The sequence below is a fragment of the Pinus tabuliformis genome, chromosome 9, assembly GCF_031772625.1.
Source record: "Pinus tabuliformis cultivar Carrire ecotype Pingquan chromosome 9, CPIR1, whole genome shotgun sequence".
In the NCBI taxonomy this organism is placed as follows: Eukaryota; Viridiplantae; Streptophyta; class Pinopsida; order Pinales; family Pinaceae; genus Pinus; species Pinus tabuliformis.
The window spans coordinates 1,797,683,074-1,797,709,187 of NC_142307.1; positions in this window are offsets into that span (position 1 = coordinate 1,797,683,074).

Genomic DNA, 26,114 nt, shown 5'->3' on the forward strand with positions numbered 1-26,114 from the left:
CACATAGCTGTTTGTTAAAAGTGGGCCGACAGGAAGTCTGAGTACTGCGTAAGACCCCTTAAAATAACGAGAAGACAAGTATCGTTAACATTAGATTAGCAAGATGACAAATAAGTAAGAACACCCAAAGAAAAACAAAAGTAGGGGAGAGGAGGGGCAGCCTCGAAATTCTATCCTATACCTGGGGGCATGCAAACTTTCTGGAGTGTAAGCTAGGGGCGGTTATTTATCTGGTTTTAAGATTAGCCGTTTCCGAACTTGCATGAAAGAAAGCCTGTGGGGCAGAAGTAAAATTTGCCAAAAATTTGGAGCATAGCTGTGGTAAGGCCCAAGCTCTATAAAAAATGGATCCTTAGAGGAGGCGTTCTTTTTATGACTGGTATATCGAGCAGTTTTAGCATATAGTTCATGCTCGTTAAAAAATAAACGTGAAATTCGAGCAGTTTTATGACTAAATTTATGCTCGTTAAAAAATAGAAAAGTGTGAGCAAAAGTTTCACCCAGAGTTCAAGCTCATGGAAAAAATGAACCGGTAAATAACCTTTTGAGATCGTAAATTCATTAGCCATAAGAACCTTGATCGTGTTTTCATCCACCACCTCCACCGTTCATTTGGCCGATCATTCACTTCCATTTGTGTGTTTACCTCTTTTGAGAAACAGCTGTGAAGAGTGATTTCACCTAGCCATCCTTGTAACACTGCCGTGATTGGAAATTCCAACTTGTACCTGGAATCTGTAGCTATCCCTGTTTATCACTCGTTCCTCAAAAGACGAGTCTTCTTTCAGCTCTTTTCACTGACTCGTAAAATATGAAAAGTTTGCCGAGTTTTGGCCTTCCAGCTCGTTAAATGATCGGAATGCTATCCCTCCTCTAAATTTTAATCTTTTTTGACTTGAAGGATTATTACACAAAAGGATCGAGCGCTTGCCTGTTTCAGCTCGTTAAAAGTACCGAACAGCCATCCCTTCTGCATTGTTTTATACTTTTTCAGACTTAAGGGATTAGCTGACGAAAAAGGAATTATGGAGTTGACTTTCTGTACCTTTTTAGACTCTCTAAAAATGAAAAGGACCGAGTTTTCCTTGTCGTTAGACTCGTTAAAATGATTAAATAGCGACAAACTTGTCTTTAGACGAGAACGAGTTTCCCTATCGCTAGGCTCGTTAAATCATAGCGATGGGCTTGCCCGAAGGGCAGGTTATAGAACAAGCATATGTTATCCTCCTCAAGCTTGACAAAAATAAAGAGGTACTGGTCAGAAATGACTGGGGAAAAATTGGGAGAACATCAAAGTTTAGAGGTAGCAAGTCACTCTTGAACATGACACTTTTCCTCCGTATCACATCGGGTTGGGTTGTCTCATTCACCGGTTTCATCACCATGGTCCTCGCCACACCATCCATTCGGGGTAATGCTACCGATCCATCGCATCAGTGTCGTTATATGTTCAAGAGGGGTCATTCAGAAAGTGTCAACCGTGTCCCATCCACTACCATACATTGTCCTTCATCCATTTCATGATCGCCACACTGAATCATATGTCACAGTTTGTTTCCACCTCCACTAAATCATTAGCTCCGTTCCGTGTCATTGATGTGGGATTCATTAAGGCCCTCCTTTGACGGATCGCTTCTTGTCGACATCAGCTCATTATCCAAGAAGTCGATCTAGGAACACCCCCATCAGTACTTTGAAGCTTGCATGCCTCAATGGCAAGTTTCTCACTTCCGGCGACAGGTATACATCAATGACCTTCGACCAGAAGATTTTGCGTGGCGTTCGACGCCAAGTCCGTTATTCACGCCACGTGAATTGTACTGCAGTACCTTGAGGGTCATCATCATTATTGGTGATTCCTCTCGCGCTTGTTAACGGTTTTCATTATTGACCGGTAATCAAGCGATGTCTTTTCATGTTCGACTTCAACGCAATTCTCACATGGATCGACTTGTACTTAGAGTGAAGATCGAACGAGTTTGAAGACCCCGGATCTAGTTTCATCCATCCGGGCTGCGATATATATTCAGGAAATATAAAAGCATTTGCCATGTACATCATTGCAGCAGATGATCATCCTCCTCAAAGGATGATAATTTTAGCGGAAGATTATCAGTTTGTCTTCAGACGATCATCTGTCATATGTACCAAAATGTATTTATAGAAAGCTGAGCATGGGAATGCCCGCCTCAGCTAGATCATAAGAATAATGATGAATGAAAGATAATGTATTGTATTGTATTGTATTACAGGGCACTCTCCTCAGCACTGGAACGAACTTCGGACCCTCTAGCTAAAGCATTTCACCCGATTAACGGCCTCATACTTTAGGGGGCAACTGTTATAGACATTTTTGTGCCTCGCGTTAAGGAGCAGGGAATGTCGATAATTACAGGGATCCTCAGTCCCTAAACATGTTGTTCTTACCCCTAAAAGAACAAGGTCATCAATCAACAGCACTTCCAATCAGTTCTCCACCTGAAAACACTTCAGAACATGCTTATTTTGGATCATGTCAGCTGCTTAACTGAGCTTCTGCGCTGTATTGCAACTGTCCCACTCTGTACCTGCGCTGGAAGTCAAAAACAATGAAGGCTACCTGCGCTGGGCGAGATTGGCCAAGTGGCACAGTCATCCTGCAAGGTGTCATTTGCCCAGGAAGCTTCCAAACTGACACTTGGGTCATGAGATTCGCCCTGTGATGAGTAAGAGGTACTTGATCACCATGTGTAAGCAAGGATCTCCAAGTGGACACAGGAACTGAAGATTAACTGAAGATGGAGAGGACACTAGTCAGTTATATGCCAGCCTCCAGCTGACTCATCCTTTCCTCTTCCCTCCTATATATAGAGCTCTTCTATGAGGTCTAGGGAGGCTGGAATTTTGTTTAAGCAAGGAGGTGCTGTTGGTATACTGCCAGGATTATTGGGTGATTGTTTTACTAGAGGTGAAGAAGAGAGTTCTTGCTGCCGAGGAGGTGCTGCTGGATTGGAGCCAACATCATTGGTTGTAACTTCCTCTGGAACCCTGTTACTTTCTATCAATAAAGTTTGCATGTTCTCCTATATACTTGTTTTACATAGATGCTTTTGTGTTTACATGTATATTTGATGCAACCTAATCCATGCTTCAATTATGATTGCTTGTATCTCGTAGTTTGCTCCCTTTTGTTGTGCAGATTCTGTGTGTAGCTGGATCGGCTTGGAGAGTAAAGAGCTGGGAACGGGATACAAAGAGAGAAGGACAAGGATCGACTAAGCGCAAGACACCAGGTTGGTTGATCCTCTTTCTATTCTCTCTGTGCTTTCATAAAGATGAACATGAAAACTTTGTCATTCAGTTGTTGCTAAAGTCTGTCACCTTTAGAAAGGGTTAGTGTCATCCGCATCGGATACTTTTCCCCACAACAGATACCGGTTTAGCAGTGTCCAAAGAAAATTCGTTTACATTATAACTATTTTTTAACGGCCGTTGTGGAGCACAAGAGTAAACATGAACGACATGCTTTCTTATTCTGTGTTCTTTCAGGGAGACACTAATGCTACAAAATTCTGATATGGAAGAGGTTTTGTGTAATTCTGGTCATTCTAATATTGGAAAGGTTTTGTGAATTTGTAATGGTTGAATTTGTATTTTTCCTAAATATATTATTATTATTATTTTTAATTATGTTTTATAAAAGGATTGTAATTTTTTGATTTTATAATGTTTCTATAAGTTTAAAAACATATATTATTTAAATACAAATTTTGCATTTCAATAAACTAAAAAGTTGCAAATTATTTTTTGGAAGTCTATTTTGTAGGTTAGTAGAAAAACCAAACGTAATATAGAACTTCAGCTATTTCAAAACTGTGAAAAATATGGTATTAACCAATGTTTCTAGAACCAAAATAACTGAAGTATTTGTGGGGCTTCCTAGGACATTTTTAGATAGAAAATTAAATAAGTGAACTATAAAAGAGTAGAAAACATAGAAACTAAAAGGTATTTAGACCGATTTATCTCAATTGGTGGCTTCCACTCAATTGGACTCCTTGTTGTTGTCTAGGGTGTAACCTAGACCAGGAGGAATGCTCATGTGTTTCAGAAGAGAGCCCAATCTTCAATCCATAACTATCATGTACCCTCGATTCGGAGGAATGCCCATGTGCTTATCAAGAGAGCGTAATCTTCAATTCATAACTATCATGTATCAATGCATCTGATTCAAAGTTATAAGAATATCCTCCATGATCTCATTTCCATCGACCAAAACTCTGCCAAAGAGGAACTTCAAGTGAAAATAGATGTTCCCTGTGTACATGTACTAGTAATAATGACCTCTACTATGCCCTACATCAAAAACCCAATCTCCTACTTCCACCAATAGTTCAGTGACTATGAGGGTGCATCTCTTGTCAATATGTTCCCTCTTCGCCTACATAATTTCCTCTTGTGTTGAGTTGGGAGTGAGCTCTCTAAAGCTAGCCACTAAATTTTTAATTCACTCTTGATCTTGATTGTGTTCCCTTTCCTAATACTAGCCCACTCCACGGTGCACTGAAGCTTTATGAAGTGGTATGGTGAGTGTCAAAGGAGTATTTTGGGCCCAAGGGTAATCATAGTGCCACCTTGACTAGAAAATGACCACAAAAGGGATGCTTAAATGTTGAATGGGTTGAAGAATAATAGGGTCACTTTTGTAAGATGATTCCAAAGTCCCACTTTTCTATTAAAGCCATTGATTAGGCGATAATTGTTGGAAGGCCCATTCGCGAAGAAGAACTAACACACCTCACAATTTCCTAGAAAGATAAACACCACACAAGCAACAATAAGAAATCCTTAGAGCTGTTAATAGGTGAATATGAGTAGAGATTGAATTTGTGTTCCTTGCCATTTAGACCACCTATAGATTTACTCCATATTTTGTTGAAATTTATAATTGTTATGAATCATGTTCATTATGGAACCTTGTTCATTAAGGATCTTCATTTTCTCAAAATCTTATTTATGGCAACTCGTCAATTTTGTTTCTTGTCATTTGTAGACCATTTCTTTCTTGGGAACTACATTTGCTATGAATATAATTCAATGGAATTTCATTTTCTATGGATCATTACATGTTCTAAATCACAATTTACCCTACTATGGATCTACTGCATAATTATAAAGGTGTGAATGTATGAACTCCACTCCAATTGTACTTATCATTTCAATAATTTTCCATAACCCTCACTTGATGTGTTAGTTGAATGCAACTGGATTTTCCTTCAATTAAGATAATTTGCATATCTAGTACTATAATTATTTGATGTCATCATTCATACATCTTCCTCTCACCATCTTGCATGTGGTACTAATCATTATCGCATCCATCAAAATCTAATTGATTTATAATTATGACTTTCCATTTTTATTTATAATCATCATTCAATAGAGTAGTTTCCATTGTCTTCAATAGCTAAAATATCAATGCATTGATTTTCTTACCATTGTGGGACACTGCTTGTTTGTAGCTACCTTAGAGATGTTGATTGTTGTCACTACCCTATTGTTGATCATTTCTTTTGATCACCATGCGAGGGTCCATTATTTGACACAACCCTTTTATTTTTTACCAATGACATAATAAGCATGAGGTATATCAATTTTTTCATAAGGTAGGTTGGATAATATATTTTGAAATATGAAAATGGTTTGAAGCATTTTGTTACATAAGAAATTTCTTATAATTTTTATTTGTTCACCACAACCATGTATGGTATTAAACATAGAATCAATGGAGAAAGTATTATCAAAGTAATTTTCCTCCCACGGATAGGAACAATATGGTGTCAAATAAAGGTTATGAATATCCATGACAAGATTAAGTTTTCATGAATGAAACGACTATCATAGATGGGAAGGAGGGTATATAATGTCTTTCATTTCCTTAACCATTGTTAAGTGTAGCATATTTTATTTAGAAGTATCTAACTTGTGGAAGGAGATAGTCTTCTATTTGGATATCACTTCAAGTTTCTCTAATACAAATCAAGAAAGGTTGATCAACATACCCTACTTCTTGTTGAGAGGCTTACAACCGAGAGCTTAGAATGTCAAAAGTACATGAAACCTTATTTCGAGCATTACTTATTATAGGTTAGTCAAACTATTGATTTTGGATGCCTTTCCTAGATCAAATCAAACTCGAGAAGCTCTTTTATAGAAACCTCTTTAAATAAAAACAATTTCAATGATTTAAGAACAAGAATAAAAGTAAGAGGTAGAAGAAAAAGCAAAAGAAGAGACAAATGCAAAAAATATGAAGGAAATTAATAGGGGATGAATGAGATAGTTGAGCAATACCAAAGGATTGTTGGTTAGTCTAAGTAGGAAATGCAACCCTTGAATTCCATTTATGTTGATAGTGATGTTCAAATAATTGTGTCTAATGTCCTAGAGAATTATTTCAGACATGCCATACTATTGATGATACACATGCTATAGGAAGAAGAAGATCATCTGCAAAATATAGGGAAAGTTCTACGACACGAGGTTCTGAAATCCTTTATGAAAAATAATGAAGAAAAAAAGGACAAGATATTATTAGTATAATAATATTTTAGGTTATGATGATAATGATGGTGTTGCGACAAAAAGTCTAGCATTAATAAACCCTATGATTACTACACAAGAAATACTTACAATGATTTTATATAGTCAAACCACCAACATAATAAAAAAAGAGACGGAAATAGTATTAGAGGATCCATTTTTTTCTAAACAATAATCATTAATAGAGAAAATTGTTATAGAAATCCTCAGAGAGAGAAATTATTACAACATAATAATACACTACAAAACAAACTATCAGAAAAGTATTCTATCTTATCAAAGGACAGGATAAAACAATGAATGTTTCTATAGAAGAACATATTGTAGAACAAGTTATTATAGAAATAATCTTCACTACTAAAATTTTTTCTAAGGAACAAGCTATCATAGAAGCACCAAAAATAAGGTGAAGACTATAGTGATAGTCCTCTACAAAAATTTCTAGAAGAAGAACCATTGAATACAAGTACTATTGAAGATGTTGATATGAAGTTACTCAAATTAGAAAGGAAAAGAATTTATAGATATTTTTTAAGTCACATATGAAAGTTTCTTATATATTCGTGAAAAGTAAAATTGTAAAATAGGGATTCAAAATAGTTGTTCAAAGTAAATTAAAGGTTTTTATAAGGATGTTCGTTGGCCATAACAGACATGATGGGATTCATACTCTTATGTATGTCCTCAACATGTTTACTTGGTTACCTTATACTAAAGATAACCATTCTAAAGAAACACCCTTTTAAGAAGTAATTGATACTATTATTGGCACAAAATTATTCTCCAAAATTGCAACTAATCATTTAATTGTTGCTAATCCTCTAGAAACTTCTTTTGAGTGTCTTTGATACACTATAACACTGATTGAATCCCCTACAACAGATGTTGGATTCCATACTAAACTAGTTGTGGGTACTCATATTGAATTGATAGATGATATTGCAATCAACCATAAGAAAACTCTATTGCTCGTTCTTTGAATACCAAAGAAAATGTTGAAGTAGTTGTTGGAGGATGAATTACTAAACCAATAATCAGTTGAAAGGATGAAAGAAAAATTCTATAGCATTAGCTATTGATGTTTGAGAGAAATAACACATAAGATATTATAAGAATTCTATAAGGGTATAGACCAAAGAGAAATAGTATAATCATCCTCCTGGCCAAGGCAAAGAGATGAAAAGGTTACCAACTTAATGAGACTTGTCTAGAGTTCTCATATTTTAGACTTCACTTTTAGTGGTTCTTCTTACATATTTTTCAAAATGTAGTGTTATTAGTAGCACCATTATTTTTGGAGGTTAAAATTTTGAATTGTTTGATATTATAACCTAACAAGTGGACAAAACATCGAAAATTGACGCTCAAATTGGAAAGTGATGCTATGAATAACACTGATGGATACCACTAGAAATTGGGAACGAGACCCGGATGGTGCGGAGGAGAAAACTAGGGTTTCGATTGATCTTAGAGGTAGTCCGCCATGAAAGGATGCACAGGAGGCATCTCCACTCCCTCCTTCAAGTAGGAAGTGGTAAGCATTGAAAAAATCCATGGAAAATGATAGAGAGCCTTCAGAGGGAAAAGAGAGAAGCAATGAAGAAGAACAAGAGGGAACCAAAGCAAGCGAGCATAATGAAGCATTGGAGAATGTGGAAGATATTAGGGAGAAAAGCACTAAAGACAAAGCACACATGGGACCATGCAAACCCAAAGTGGCGGTAATTCCCAGAATCCTTTTAAATGATCCAGCGCTGCAAGTGCAAAGGGATCACATGGAAACATATGCAATCATTTGTAAATTCATGGGGCTGTGGCCCATTGAAAAAGCTTGACAAATGTGGATTAAATACCATTGGAAACCAAATGGCAACAATGACCTACATCTTGGATCCAAGGGTTTTTTCACTATAGTTTTTGATAATATTGAAGACAAAGACAGAGGGTTTGAAGGAGGGCCTTACTTCTTTGCTGTTGCAGGCCTATATATGTGGTCGTGGATCATGAAATTTTTTCCGGAACATGAAAATTTCAGCTCAGTCCCAGTCTGGGTTAGACTCTATTCTCTACCTCTTGATTATTGGCAAACAGAATCTCTGTCAGCCATAGGAAATAAGTTAGGGCGCTTTGTCAAAGTTTCTGAGGCCACTAGAAGGGGAAAGTATACTTCCTTCGCTAGAATATGTGTTGAGATGGATCTCTCTGGAGCGTTTTCGGATGAGGTTATTCCGGAAGTGTTTGATGAGGAATGGATACAAATAGTAGATTACGAACACATTCCTTTTAGATGTTGCAAATGTCACGAGCATGGACATCTGGTCAGAGATTGCCCTCTCAGTAAGATAAAGGATAAAAGTAAAGCTAATATAATGAAGGATCCAAAAAGCTTCTTCAAGGTGGTACACAAGGGAAAAGGGAGCAAAAGAGTACAAAGAACAAGCAAAGCCAAGGAGTAGCATGTTGACCAGAATAGGTCCCAAACCCTCGAAGCAAACACAAATCCCACAGATACTAATAAAGCAAAAGGAGGAAACACAGTGGAGGAGGAGAAAGTAGAAGAAAAGGAGCAAATACAAGAAAATGACAATATGAAAGAATTTGTGATGAGTAATGCTGAACATGCGATGGATCTTGAAATGAACCAAAGTGAGATGGATATGGAGGACCATGAACTCTAGGAAATTCTTGAGAAAGAAAACCTAGATTTAGAATGTTTCTTGAATCAAGGAAACAAAGAAGGGATAGACTCATTACCTATAGAGGAGTTCAACAGGGTTCAACAGCTGTTTTTCTGGAGGAACAAAACTAAAGGGTTGGGCAGACTCAATCACAAAGAAAGACAAGGCAACCAAGGAGTGAAGACGATGAAGAATATGGCAGGACTAGCACCTAGAATCCCAAGAAAGAAGAGGGGCAGAAAAAAGTAGAACGAGCTATTGATGGAATGTGGAAAGCTATTGATAGATTCAGGTAAGATGAAAGACCTATCTAGTTACTCCTTTACTAATCTTTAATTATGAAGTTCACTTCTCAGAATATCAGAGGTCTAGGTAGTAAAAGAAAACAAAGGTTACTGAGTAACATAATGAAACAAGCGTCTCTGGATGTGATTTTCATACAAGAGACTAAGTTTTCCATTCAGAAGATAAGAGATATCCATAGTAAATGGCTCAATAGATTTGAGTTTCTAGAAGTCAAGGCAGAGAATATAGCAGGAGGTATTCTAACTCTGTGGAATCCACAAAAGATTGACTTAATAGATGCAGAGGTGTCTAGAGATTATTTATGTGCAGTTTTTCAACCAGTAGGAGACAAGGAAACCTATCTGGTTACAAATGTCTATGGCCCACGGAGAATGGAGGCTAAACTAAGGCTTCTAAACTGTTTGGAGACTCTTAGAAATAGACATGCAGGAATACCTTGGATCTTAGGGCGTGATTTCAACATCATTAAGTCACTCACGGAAAAAAAAACGGGGAACCAGAGTTCTAGGTAAACACTCTGCGGCTTTTCAAACCTTTATTAATGAATTGAAGCTGGTGGACACTGAAATGTACAACGACATCTTCACCTAGAATAATAAAAGAGGCGGAGAGGCTCAAGTAGCTTCCAAATTAGATAGATTCATAATCTCAGAGGATCTTATGCTCAATGACAAGGAAATGGTAGCTGGAGTGCTACCCTTTGGGGGATCAGATCATTGGCCGATACAACTGGAGGTGCAGGGCATTGGTAAAACCAGGAACAGACCTTTTAGATTTGAAAATATCTGGCTCTCCCACCCAGATTTCATCAGTAATGTAACCAAGTGGTGGGCAGAGGATTTAAATATTCAGGGTTCCAAAATGTTTATCCTTCAGAAAAGATTAAAACATATCAAGATACGACTTAAGGACTGGAACAAGACTGAATTTGGCAATATCTTTGAAGAAAAAAAAATGATTGAAAGAAAACTGTAGGTACTTAACCAAGGCCTTATTAAAGAAGGCCATGACAAAGCTCGACATGATCAAGCCACCAGATATCAACAGCAATGGGAGTATTTATGCAATCAAGAGGAATTTTTTTGGAAACAAAAATCTAGAATCCAATGGCTAAAAGAAGGTGAACGTAATACCAGATTTTTCAAAAATCTACCATGGAAAATAGAGCACATAATAGAATTGCTCCGGTCAAGGATGAAAGAGGAAATAATCTCAATTCTCATGAAGAAATAGAGGTAGAGCTAGTCCAACACTTTAGAAATATAGCTCAGGAAACCTGTGATGACAGAGAACATTATATCCAGGAAATCACCAAGAACATTCCCAGGATAGTCTCCGGAGAGGATAATGTCAACCTTTACAGGCCTGTGACGGAAGAGGAGGTTAGTGGGGTTCTCAAATAAATACAAAATGGCAAGGTTCCAGGCTCGGATGGTTTCAATGTCGATTTCTTCAAAGCTTGCTAGAATATAGTAAAATAGGACATACTGCAGGTGGTGGAAGACTCCAGGAAACATAGAACCATTTTAAAAGCTTTGAATTCCTCCTTCTTAGCCCTGATCCCTAAACAAGAGCAAGCTCAAACCCCGGATAGATTCAGACCTATAGCTCTATGCAATTTGGTTTACAAGATAATATCAAAGGTGGTTGCAAACAAGGTCAAACCCCTCTTACCTGCATTAGTTTCAGGGGAAACATCGGGATATGTGGAGGGAAGGAAAATTCTTAGTAATATCATCCAAGCACATGAAGTGGTGCACTCTCTGACAAGTAAGAAAAAAGCTGGTATGATCATGCAACTTGATATACCCAAAGCTTATGATAAACTGAATTGGAAATATATCCTGAAGGTTCTCATTGCTTTTGGGTTTGATCACAATTGGGTAATATGGATCCTAGCTTTGATCACTTCTTCTAGTTTTTCAATTCTTGTCAATAACTCTCCCTCGAAGATTTTTACCCCGTCTATGGGTCTCAAGCAGGGTGATCCTCTTTCTCCCTTTCTCTTCATTCTCATGATGGAAGGTCTAGGCAGAGCCATAAAGTATGCTAAAGCAGTTGGTAAGGTCAGAGGTATACAACTCTCTGACAATGGTCAAGCCTTAACCCATCAACAATTTGTTGATGATACCATGTTGCAAGGAACACCCACAGTGAAAGAAGCTCTTGCCTACAAACAAATCCTTAAGGACTTTGCCAAGGCCTTTGGCTTGGAGGTTAATCTTTCCAAATATAAGATCTTTTTCTTTAATACTCATATTGCTATTTAGAGGAACATATCCAGAATACTAGGATTCCAAGGAGACTCTCTCCCCTCGAAATACCCAGGAGTTCCTTTAACTGCGAAACCTCTTCACAAAATTATTTGGGAGCCGATTATTAGTAAGCTACAAGACAAAACCAGGAAATGGACTATAAGATCTTTAAATTTGGCTGGCAGATTGGTCCTCACAAAGGCTGTGCTTCAATCAATCCCAATCTTTATGCTTTTTGCCATCCCTACTCCCAAAGGAATTCTACACCAAATGAGAAACATACAAAGAGACTTTCTATGGGGCAAGGGGGGAAGAAAAGAATAAATGGGCCTTAGTTGCCTGGGATAAAATATGCAAACCCAAAAACCACAGGGGTCTTGGATTAGATGATCCTGAGATTCTTTGTAAGGTTCTGGGGGCTAAACTTTGGTGGCGATGGATAAAGGAACCAGAAGCACAATGGGCTATTACTTGGAAAGAAAAATATGCAAGTACTTGGACTGACAATGAACGCATACAGATGGAGGGGAATATAAGAGGATCTCATATTTGGAACAAAGCCTGGGATAACAGAAGATTGATTCAAGACCATAGCTTCTGGGAAATTAGAGAGGGAGACTTGGCCTTATTCCGGGAGGATAGATGGCAACAAGAACCTATTCTCTTACAGGAGGACCTGGAGGACCTCAAAGCAGAGACTGATACTAAGGAGCTCACCCAAGTCAGGGATTTTTGGGATCAAACCAATAGTGCAGGGAAGTGGAGAAAATGGAGAAAATTAGACCTCCGAGAGGACAATCATCTTTCAACCAAAGCTGAAAGATTGATGAAAATGTTGAAGCAAAGGAAAATTCTGGTTTCTAGGGGGCATGACCAACTGAGATGGGGCAGAAACAATGAAGGGAACTTCAATCTTAAAGAGGCTAAACTCATTCTCCTTGAACTCGATCCCCATGCTCCTAACAGGCTCTGGCAAAACCTGTGGAAGCATCTGGGTTGGATGAAAATTAAACTCTTTCTGTGGCTGGTTTTACAAAGGAAAATCCTAACTTGGGATAATATTAGGAAAAGGGGATTCCTAGGGGAGAACCTTCTCAACAATTGCCCTTTCACCTCGAGATTATGGGTTTCTTTTGCAGTTATATTCCAACAATCTGACAGAGATATGGGATGCCTTTTCAACACTCTTACCAATTGGAGAAAGAACCTTTCAGATAATGAAGTTCTTGGTTCCGCTTGGCTGCTTACACCAAGTTTCATAATTTGGAATGTTTGGAAAGAAAGGAATAATAGAATATTAAAGAATGTAAAGAACTCTTCCCAGAATATATTTGAGAGGATCCTAACATAGATTAAGGAAACGGTCAATACTACCATGAGAAACCTTCCCTCGAACCCTCCTTCGGCCACAGATTGGAGGATTCTCTGCTAGCTAGACTTGCAGGGACTGGTTCCTCAGGGCTCTGTGAGGAAGGGCTCAATGGGGGACACAGAACTTGACTTCTCGCATCCTCCCCCTAAGGGCTTTCTCAAATTCAACATCGATGGGGCTTCCAAAGGTAATTTGAGTGAGGCAGGCCATGGAGGGATGTTAAGAGACGATAGGGGAGATATTATTTTCATCTTTTATGGAAACTTAGGAAAAGCCACCAACAACATTGCAGAGTTAATGGCCATGGAACAATGTCTTGAGTTCCTGGTTCAGGAAAATTGACAAAACACTATCATTGAAGCGAACTCTGAGAGCGTCATCAACTCTGTCAGAAGAATAAGCTGGGGAACAAGATCGGAAAAAGCCTCTTCAAATTGGAGGCTTATTCAAGTCTTCCAACGGATTCATAATCATCTTCAGAGCCTGAGAACAGTCAGATTTGTACATGTGAGAAGAAAGGCCAACAAGATAGCATATTTGCTAGCTAATCAAGGAGTGGTCTAGACAGATAACAGGGTAGTGATGAATTGGTGTGATTCCCCTAGCAACAAACTAAAAACGGACTGTCAAAACGAGGCTATTGAAGATAACATAACGTTCCTTAAGAAAGCAATGGAGATGAGTATTGTTAACCAGTAGGGGTCGGCTTAGAGGCATGCTCACAATGGGGTTTTTTTGATAACAGTTTGGAAAAGATAACCAAAGATTCCTGGATCAATGGTTGCACAGAGTTTTATAGTTGTACTGATAAGGATAAAGGAGCTTCAGGGGCGACAGAAAGGAAGGAGTTGTATGCTTTGCGCATTGGGTCAAGAAGGGTCAACGAGGCGAATGGTGGGGAGCAGTTGAAACTTGTTGACCGTGAAACTAGAGTTTCTCTTTCCTGGTCTTCCTTGTCGCAACCTGAGTGGTTTTCTATTGATCATGGCCCGCACAACGGGGAAGCAATTTCTACTATTTTGAAGTGATCCCACTTAGGAAAGGCCACGTGGCGGTGGGGTTGGGAAGATTACCACTTTAATCGCACGCTAACTTCCAATCTAGTTGGCAGGTGCGATATCCTTCTCCACCGTCAGATCTCTTTTGGTGTTACAATGGTTCAGATTGATCGGTTATTGGCGAGCTGTTTTGTACTGCGGATTCAGTCTATAACCGTCCATTCTCTTGGTCAAATCCTACAATCAAGATTAAAAGAGGACGGCCTCGTCAGGCGGAGACGGTGTTCTTCAGGGGCCAAGAGGTTCTTCACCTAGGCAAAAGTACCTAAAGCTACGCATTTGGGCGGGTTATTGGTTTTTAATTAGGTGTTATTTTCGTTCCAACTCCAAATTATTTTATTCCACTTTGGAGGATAGTAAAGTGTAAAGTTAGGGGCAGAGTAAAGATGTTTTGCAGTTGTCCCTCTTTCTTAGAATCTGATAATTTTGTACTACTCTATGTAATTTATTTTGTGATTAATGAATAGAAGGTACAACTCTTGCTTTAACAAAAAAAATGCTATGAATAACACCACTTTTATGTTTGGAGTTAAAATTATGACTTAATTGGAATTATGGCCTTAAAAAAGGGTGCCATTACAAATAATAAAAAATTAAAATTGGTCCACAACTCAAAAAGTTTGTGTTAGTGGAAATATAATTGATCTTTTAATTAATAGATCATTTTTTTTATAAATTTACGTTTGAAAAATATTTTGAAAATATAGTATTTTTTAAATAGTTTTACATTAACATTTTTGAGAAAATAACCCATGAAAAAAGAAAAAAAAAGGAGACGAGGATATTTAGTTTCTCTGCAAAACTATAAAACAACCTTTTTTTTCTCATAAATGAAATTTAAACATAATAATAATAATAAAAAGAAAAAAACCAAAAAAAAAAGAGGTAGAAAACAAATTTTATTTGTTTATTTTAAAACATCAAAATAATATATATATGGAAAAAGAAAATTGAAAAATGAAAAACAAAAAGACACTTAAAAAAACCATGGAAAAACACATTCATCAGAGGGAGTGTGATTTTCGATATCACGCATTCCCCACTGAGTTCAAACCCATGACTACACATAGCCTATTTCTTCCAATGCTAGTTCATGAGAGCTATAGGGAGGGAGGGGAGTTGGAGTTGGTGGAACATAGTCAGAGGGGGTAGTGAGGAAGGATGATATGGTCATATGCGTTGGGGAATGTTTCTTGTGGGGGTAGTGAGGAAGGTGGATGTGGTCATATGCATTGGGGAATGTTTCTAGTGAGTAAGTAATGGGAGATGGGTGATTACAGTAATTTCCCTCCTAAAATCTTGTATTTTCCCATAACCGTTTTTTTGTATGTTAGAGTTTTATATTCACATATGAGAAAATACAAATTTATATAGTCTTGGTTTGTCATAGCCTTCAACCAAGGAAACTAGACCAATGGAAATGCATCAAACTCTTGAAAGAAAAGTTTTAGAGCCAAAAATTGAATTGAGATAAAATGGAGTCCAATATTGAAAGCATAAAAGTTTGTCCAACTAGCATTTTCAAACTAACTACCCAAAGATAAAGGACTAAACTTATTAGAGTTGTAGAAAAACATAAGTATTAATAAGAGTCAGAAGGTTCCACCTCTATGGAATCCTTGCCCAATGGCTATGGTTTCCGAGACTGTTAGATGTGGCTCGATCAATTCCATTCATTTTTATAACTATTTCATTTATAGATGGAACTCTGTATCATGAAAAATATATCATATTTTCTATCATTTCTATCTAGAAGCATTTTCCCTAGAAAATTTTTCATTTACAAATATAAGTATATGGATTGCATGTACTAATTTTTACACCTTGTACTGCGTATAATGTTTGGGACTAATGTTGACATTTCTATTGCAGTCATTGTTTCCGAAAAATAGCCCTTTCCTCCAAAATATCTTATGCGATGTCCTAAATTTCTTGTTATATGTTTGTCAAAATATATTCCTGAAATCTCTATAACAAACTCATGAGCCTCCTTGAATCTCATTACACACTTCCCTACATCTATAATGAACATGCTTACCAATAATGATGGAGTCATCGAACATGTGTTAAGAGAAAACAAAGGAGTCACTGTCAAAAGGAGGCATAAAGAGCTCCTTAAGAATAAGTGAAGTCTCCATAAGGAGTAGCTTACTCCACTGCAAATCTAAGAACTCCAATCCTAATCCCCTGAGGCTAGGGAGATAAGAGAATGGAATTGAGCACACTTAGGAGGGTTAATGAGGCAACACTGGAAGATGGTGAAAAATTAAATTGCAAAAAAATTCCAATGAAGGTATTGAGGACGGAAGGGAACTCCATAGGGATTCAACGCTATAAAGTTCAGTAGACGTGGAGAATAAGTGTCCATCTAGAAAGAAACTTTGCACTATCGTGATAAGACATGAAAAAAACCTACCGTTATTCCCTTTCACACACATGCAGAGGGCCTCATAATGAGAAAATTTTCCGACGTTATGTGCCATAATCAAGGTAACATGAGGAAAAACCCCGTAACTAGAAAGAAACTTCGCACTATCATGACACGACATGAAAAAAACTTACCGTTATTCTCTTTCACACACATGGAGAGGCCCTCATAATGAGAAAATTTTGCGACGTTATGTGGCATAATCAAGGTAACATGAGGAAAATATATGGGAATATTCATTCTAGGGGGAGACATGGCACATCCTTCCTCGTAATTGCTTGGAGGTATGGAAATCATGCCCTTGTCCCACCTAGAACCTCCATCGACGCCTCATAAAAGGATGTATTTTGTTAATCTTTTAATTCCTTTTTTTTAATTCTTATTTAACTTTTAATTATTTAATTTATGTTTTCACTTATTGGGAGGTTATGTTTTTTTGGGTTTTTATACCGTTTATTTTAAGTTCTTAACTCTATAACTACATAACTTTGCTTTTGGGTCTAGTTTTTTGAGTTCTTTTGGTTCTTATTTTTTAATTTATGTTTTGTTCTTAAATTTCTTTGTGTTTTAAAGAAAAAGTAAGATTTTTTTTGGTCAGATATATATATTTTTTTCAATATAAATTTATTCCTAAAGGAGTTTATTTCTTTTCAATTTGTTTTTTAAAGATAAATTTGTGAAAGTAACAATTAATTAATTAATTTTTTTTACACAACTTCTTGATTTAGCAAACAATTTTAAGATCTTATTTGTAATGATACTAATTTTTAAGGTTATAGTATTAATTGAGCTACAAATTTAAATTCAAAAAATAAAGGTGTGTTATTAATAGCAACACGTTTTTATTCAAATGTTAATTTTTTTAAATGTTTTTTACACTTATCAAGGTTATCATTTCAAACAAGTATCAATTTTAACCTCTAAAAAAGAAAGCACACTCTCAATAGCACCAATGTTTGATGCAAGAGTTGCCCTTACTGTTTTTCATTTTACTAGAAATATAGGCTTATGGAGATAGAGTTCTTGTTACTTAGTAACCATATTAAACCCGAAGAGATTAAGGAATCATTAAGTATGTTATTTACATAGTGGAAATCGAAATAAATCCCACATATAATAATGGTTTTCTTTAATAAATATAATTAAAAGTAGAGATTTCAAAAGGTGTTGAGTAGTTCTTGATGCTTCTTTATAAAATTCTTTTCCTCCCATGTGGAATCTTTAGTGAGTAATTTTTCCACTTGATGAGATACTCTGAAATTGATCAATTTCGTAGCTGTTGGGTTCTTGTTTTTATGGCTGCTCCAGGTTCCAATATGATTTTTCCTTCCTCGTCAAGTTCTGGCAATATTGTTTGAACTGGGATCTTCTGTAACTTCTGAATGAGTGGCGACACTTCTTCATCCTTCTTCCATTCATCCCTTGCTTTGTTTATCCAATCTGGTTGGATAATAGAAATAGCACAAAAAAATGCTTCCACATCCTCATCCTTTCTTGAGAGTGCATCTGCAACAACATTTTGCTTCCCTTTTTTGTAGATTATTTCAAAATCATAACCCAACATATTTGTGACCCATTTTTTATTTTATTCTAAAGATAATCTTTGTTCTAAAAAGTATTTCAGACTATCATGATCTAGTTTTAGTTTGAAGTGTCTTCCCATTAGGTAAGGTCGCCATTTCTTAAGTGCATGTAGTATTGCCAACGTTTCCTTCTCATCAATATCTTGCTAGAGATGTAGCAATAAAAACACCCAATCACCTACATCAAAACTTTTTTCACTGCGATGTTGATCTACCTCTTGCTTCATTTGATTCTACACCAAAGTCGTGTTATCCTTTAAGAGTTGGAGAACTTGTTGTGGACAATCGATGTGATCTCTCACTGCTTGAACCTTTTTCTTCTTGATATGTCCTTCTATCTTGATAGTTTTAGGAGCGGTAATTCTGGCCAATGAATTACAAGATATTGTTGGATTCATTTCTTCTTTCTCAATGTGATCTTTCACTTCTTAAACCTTTTTCTTCTTGATATGTCCTTCTATCTTGAGAGTTTGAGGAGTGGTAATTCTTGCCAATGCTTTACAAGATATGGTCGGATTCATTTTTTCTTTCTCTGGGTAGGTTCCTAGTGTATATCCTCTTCTTTTGATGTTTCTTGATCCCTTTCTTCATTCTCTTCATAATCTATGTAAAATAATTTATTCTTAGTGTAGTTACGACCTTTAGTGTATTTGCTATCACAATTGTAATAAAGCCCCTTTCTTTGTTTTTTCTTCCAATTTTTGTGGTGTAACCCTTGTAGGTTGTGGAAGGCTAGGAGAAACAACACTTCGATCTTTATAGTTGTGAGGGGTAGACTTCGTTGTTGCCATAATTTTGCTTTCCACTTTGTAACAAAGCTCTTTTGCTTTCTTTTCTTCCAATTGTTGTGGTGTTGCTCTAAAGAAGGTGTTGCTATTTGTATCCTCATAATGTGCTATAATTTCCTCCGTGAAAATTAACCACGTAAAAAGTGGTTTACGAGAACAAAGCCCTTTATACCATAAAAATTGATCTTGTTCTAAATATTAAGATGCAATACATACCTTTTTTAACAGTGGTACACCATGTAGATCAAAATATTTCTCCATCCGTAGTATCCAATTTACTGGATCCTTGCCAATAAACTTCCTCATCTTGATTTTTCTTGATTTTAGGAGCTCGATATTGAAACGATTGTAACTTTGTACTTTCGGATCTTTAAGTTCTAAAATTTGGGTCTGCAATATCCCTCTGAGTTCTCTTTATAACTCCGCAAGTTTGATTACAATTGGATTCCTGAAGAAAGATTTATTCCCAATCTCCCACGATAACCTAATTATAGACCTTTTCATAAGAGAGAAATTGTATGAAGCACCACATGTCATTGTTTTGACCTTCAGATCTGAAAGAAATATACAAGAAACTACAGCCTGTCCTCTTTCTATAACTACTTATGAAACTTCAATCTAATGCATAGAGAGACAATTATGACTATTTTCCCCAGGTCACCTATTTTGGATGTAATTCGGGAGCCTGCAGAAACCCTAAATGTCTTGGATAGTATGTCCAAAAATATAGTGAAATAAGAGCTGAAATTTGGAACGAGGTTCAGAGTAATTTCTTCTCAAATGGGTTTTTATTTTACGTTATGAAACTTCGTAGCGAGAAAGTTATAGTGAAACTTCCACGATGACCTATTTTAGATGAAATTATGGAGCTTGCAAAAACCCTAACTTCCTTAGATCATATATCCTAAAATATAGCGAGACAAGATCTGAAGTTCGGACCCGACATTTAGCGATATCTCGTCTGAAATGGGTTCCTTTTTTAGCTTTTGAAACTTTGCAGAAAAAACGTTATTGTGAAAATTCCACGATGGCCTATTTGGAGCAGTGAAACCCTAGAATTCAAAGCTATGATACCAAATGTTATGAAACCAGCTCACAAAAAGATAGAAAAGATAGATAAATGCCTTAGAATTCAGCCTCTTCGAGCGGGCAACCTCCTTTACATTACACAAATGAAAAATTCTTGGATGATTCAAATGACAAGACCTCCTCTCTATATATAGGAGTCTAAGGGGTCATAAAATAATCAGAGCCAACATAATAATAATAATGTAAGGGAAAAATAATAGCAATAGTGGGCTTCTATGGGGCACAATAATAACAATATGGGGAATACATGGGCACAACAATATAATAAGGGGGTTGTACTAATAACAATAAGGGGATACACTAGTAGTCTAGGGACCTAACAATGACACTTTTTCACATAGCCAGTTCCTTTAATAACTTGCAAAGTTTACAAGGTACCAATTTTTTTTTTTTTCTTTTTCACTAGATTCACAATAAGCTATGGTACAACTCTATCACTTACCCATATAAAATTTATTCTCGCCACACTTGCAAAAACCTAAATTTCATCTCTCATATATTTTTTCAAACACTTTACATGTAAATGTTTCTTCAAATAATTTGTATAAGCCCCATTATGTAGAGTTTTTCTTGTAGAAATTTTGTTAAATGTTTTGTATCAACATTAAATAAAAAACATTGCTTTGATTCCACCTATAATGTACTAACAGAAATATACCACTCAATCATGCAATATTTGTTTTTGTTCCTTAAGGTATTTTATCAAATAGTTTGTATGAAAACTATAATAAAACACCTTCAACATATTCCATCAAATGCTTTGAAAGAAAATCTATATATATCAGCTATATTAGTACTATCATACAACACTTATGACATAGAAAAATATTATTCCCTTCTAAAAAAACATTTTCACTGGGCCATTTCATCAAATAGATTGCATGCAATGAATCATTCAACCATTTAGGAATTTTTGCAAACACCTTACATGCAAAGTAATACAGTAACTCCCTTAAAGTATATCTCCTAAGTTGTAGTAGTCCAAGTTATAACAATTAAACCTACTCATCAGTGGGAGTTCCCCTCAATATGAACCCAGTTTTAGCCTTTGGAACCTCCTAGATGAAAATTTTTAGCAGAAATGATAACATGATGTGTTTGAAACATGATATTAGGAGCATCTAGAAATATCAAATTTCTCTGGTCATATCTCTTAAGCTATCACAACCTAGCAAATAAAAGTTGGACTAGATGACTAACATGATTCGCCTTCATTATGGTGAAGTTTCAAATTCTAGAACATTCTAGAAGAAAAGCTATACATGAAATGGAAACATGATATGTTTGATGCATGTTTGAAGAGCATCCAAGAATCTTGAATTCCTCTGGTCATTTATCCTAAATTATCATGATCCAATTTCCGAAAGTTGGATTGAATGATTTGCTAGACTTTCCCTCACTGCAGTCCAAGTTTAAATTTCTAAAACCTTCCTTAAGAAATGTTATAGAAGAAGTGTCAAAATGACCTATTTAAATATGAATTTAGGAAGCCCAACTTCCTCTAATCATATTTCCTAAAATTTCATGATCCAAGATCTAAAAATTGCACCATGGGATCATTGTATTTCCCCTTACTATGTTCCAACTTTCATATTCTAAAACCTCTATGAGATTTTATAAAAGACATTCCAAATAAATTAGGAAGCCTATCTTCCTCAACCAATGTTATAAATTTTATACATGTTCAAAGCTACAACCAATTAGTATAACATTTATAGCCATGATGAATTTTCTAAAAGATAAATGCACACACATATGAAATTGCTAAAAGGGGAAATTAAATAATCATGCATGTCACGAAACCATCTATGCTAGAAATATTATTAACACATAAAAAAATATATTCTATTATAGCTAAAAAGCTATTGGAAATTAAAGTAGGGTGAGCCACATTCCACCCCACTATAGTCTCAATTTTGTTGAATGTTTTCTCACAAGTTGGCACCCCTTTCCAGATCTTGATGCCATGAGGAGAGCTTAACTCAGGGGCATTTCACACACTGAGATTGAAAGAATATTTCAACACCAAAAGTAAAGGTCATTCTCCTTCACACACACACATGAAAACTCAATGATCAAACTTTCCATTTGTGACAAGGCTCACACTGAAAAGAATACCATGTACATATGCAAAGCACAAGGGTGTCCTCCTCTAATTTATATAGTCCCTTGAACCTCCCCTCTTCAATACTCTATGTGCCACACACAGCCAAGACTATTATCAGTCCTCAAATCAATTTAGTCAAAAAAAAAACATTGTAACACGTTTATTTCCTATCACATAAGTTGTCACTCACAACTCTTATCTAGTCATAAGGTTTGAACCTCTTTGGGTTATATCACCAATCATCTTTCCAAGTCAAATTTGTTTATGTGAGAGAGAAATGTATGAAAGAGTAATATAAGAGGGAAAATCTAGAGGCTTACGACCCAAGAAGAAGAACCCCCTTATCTCTTTTAACTCTTATTTTTATAATCACACATGAACCCTTCATCTTCTGAACCTTTCATCTTCTAGGGATGACTAACCATAACATCAAAGGGAAATATTCATTGAAGGTATAATTTTCCTCTAAGTCATGCTTTCCCTCTCCATAAGGCCTCATAATATTTTGGTTGCCCCCTTTCTTCAGCTCTAGCATGTTTATTAATAAAAATAAATATTACATAATATAACATATTTTGACACCATAGCATCAATTCCAACACCCCATAATTATATGTTCTTAAGCACATTAAATTTTGGTTAATGTAGGTGGTGTCACAAATGAAACCATAAAAATGTGAGTTGTTTCGTGTAACATCCTTGGTTTATAAAGGTTTTATTTTTAGAAGAACTTGAGAGAATGGAAGAAACATGGAAAGCTTTTCTTGAAATTTCTTCAATGCTCAACCCAAATTACCAACGGACACACCGAGAGAACTTAACAAAGAAATAGTTGAAGAAGGTGGTAGTGAAATAGGAGTTAAGTAAGATGAGAAAAACATAGTGATGATAGTAGATTTGAAATTGAACAATGTCAGCAAAACCCGAAGAAGGTTGACAAAGAGAGAAAGACAGATGTTGTCACTAAAAGGGTCACTATAAGCATGAAAAAAAGAGGGTCATTATAATAGAGTGATGAGGCATCTTTACCCGCTTTACATAATCTTAAAGGATCCTCACCCTTTGTTAACCCTAAATCTTACAAACAAATGATACCTCCTAAGCCCTCGAAACAAGCTACATTTGAAATTGTTCCTATTACATTCAACCATGAGAAACTAGAAAAAATCATAGCCTCGTCGTATAAAAGACCCAAAACTATATATTTTAGCATTGATATTTATGATGTACATATAAAAGACACTCTTGGTTCATCTATTCCAATTAATTTTAAGAATACCACTGACTACTATGACTAGCCTATACCAACTTACTCATCCATTATCCTAACTTGGAATTCACTTGAAAAGATAAGAAAGAAATATAAGATAATTTTTAAAATGATGGAAATACTTGAAGTCTTAAAGGTGTTGGATCATTATATCAAGAAAAATAACTGTCTTCAAAAGTAAAAATGTTAAACTTTTAGGAAGAAATAGATAGGTTAGTGCCAAACAATAATAAAATGTATCAATTGGGAAAGAAATGATGCCAAAGGAACCACTACCTAGCCATTCATAACAGATTAGTGGAAACTAAGTTGAAGATAGAAAGAAAGAATAATAGGGCCCATATGAATATGTGTTCTTGCACCCACTAACTCAAAATGTTATAACATTTTTCATTAGTTATGTGTTTTTGTCACTTACACCCCAGCATGATTGAAATTATACTAGGTTGATAGTTGTATTTTCTTGTATGAAGACATATAATAACATTAGAATGGAGCACATGTCATGGCTCAAAATGAACATGATTTTAATACTAGTCTTCCTCCTTTCTGGCACCATATAACACCCATTTTGACCAAGTAATATCACCCTCTCATTCCTTTTCCTCAAAACATTACTAAAAGAGACCCACAAGTTAACTTGTGAATATTATATATTTACTCCAATGTTTTAACATGATTATGAGACTTAATTATATGTTTAATGGTACTAATAATGGATTTGGGAAGATTTGTGACCTCCATGGGTTCTTGTAACCAACCTCCAAGTTCCTGATGGTTCCATAGCTTCTAGGAAGAAGGGGTGTCTGACACCCCTGTAATACATTTTCCATGATTTCTATAATATAATGATACTTTCAATTATAAATTAATATATTTTTATGAATAGGCTTGAAGAGTGGGACCATAGATTCATGATCTAAGGAGGAAGAAGAAAATAAATGTGTGTGGAGCTACCTGGCACCAATTTCTAATTTATCGTGCAACTATCAATGAAATTAGAAGAAGCTTCTAGGATGAGATGAAGAGCCCAAGAGGAGAATGAAGAGGCACCCATGAAAAATTATAAAAAGGAACTTGCACAACAATTTTGAGGTTATATTTTCCTCTTGGAGAAGCATATGAGAAGTGTTGGGAATACCTACAAGGTTGAGTGAAGGGAATTACCTAAGAAATGAAATTGTGGGCATTGCTTCCAGGCCTCGAGAAGCTCAAGAAATTCTATGTAAAATGGAAATGAGTGCCTGGCAAGAATTTCCTTAGAAACCACTTAGGGTGCTTTCTAAAAAGGTAATAAACCACTATATTTTATAAGCGATTCTTGTGCTCTTTGAGTTCAATTTGAACCCTGCTAAAAACTATTGAAGAAAATTCTTCTAAGATCATGGATATGGCTTAAGGTTGACGACTACAAGTGATTATGGCTATAGTGATTGTAAGGTTAGGTGGAAAATTGAAGTCCCACCTTCATTTTATCTATTTTTTTATTAAAAATTAATGTATTTAGATGAAAGCTATGAAATTAAAGATTTCCCTTGTGGAACTCAATATGTAGCTCTAAGAAATTTTACATGGATGTAGGATGCTAGTACATGAGTTTTATTGACTAAAATTCTTGAATGCTTTGTTGTTTTTCTTATAAGTTTTTTCATGCATTTGTAAGTTAAATTCCTAAAGTTTCTTTATAATGCATGTGGATATCTTGTATGTATTTGATGTTAGATGTGGAGCCTGATTATTTTCTTCATTTATAGGCCTTGTTTCAGCTAGATGTATAAACAAGGAAGACTGCACACCCCTCCATGCAATGGGGACTTGTCCCCCTAGCTGGGTTCTGGGGGGGATTGTCCCCATCAGATGTGGGGTTCAAGGGCAATGCCCTAAAGTAAAAAATTAGAAGAAAAATTGCCTTGTATAATATTGTAATTTTGTAGTTATCTGGGTAATTCATTAGGAGGATGATCTGATGGTAGAAGTTATGTTAATTTAGGGTTATTTTCCTATAAGGAATCCTCGATTTATATCAGTGAATTGTATTGTGGCTATGGGTGAGTATTCTTATTGATGAAGAGAGAGGAGAATGTGTGAGAGAAAAGATTAAATTATAGAATATTTGTTGTACATTGTATCTATTCATTTTATTGGATAATATAAAAGGGAGGATTGGTTTTTTCTCTGTGGGCATAGCCCAAATGTGAACCACATATATCTATGTCTCTCTTGTTTATTGCATTTTATATTTTTGTATTTTAGAAAATTTGTATGTTTTACATTGCTCTCTAACATATAATTCTATAACAACTGGTGTCAGAGTTGAAGGTCTATCTAGATAATAAACTTGCGGGAGAGAAGGGTTCATTGTTTGAGTGGGAGAAAAGGAAGAAGATGGTAGGTTTATGGTAGAGAAATTTAATAGCTAAAACTACTAGTTGTGTAAGATGCAGATGGAAGATTATGTGTATAAAAAAGATATGTACCTACCATTGAGCAGAAAATCAAACAAGACAATGAGTATGAGAGACATAGAATGGGAGATTGTCAACAAAAAGGAACTTGGAACAATACGGTTGTGTTTGCTAGCATCAGTGGCATTCAACA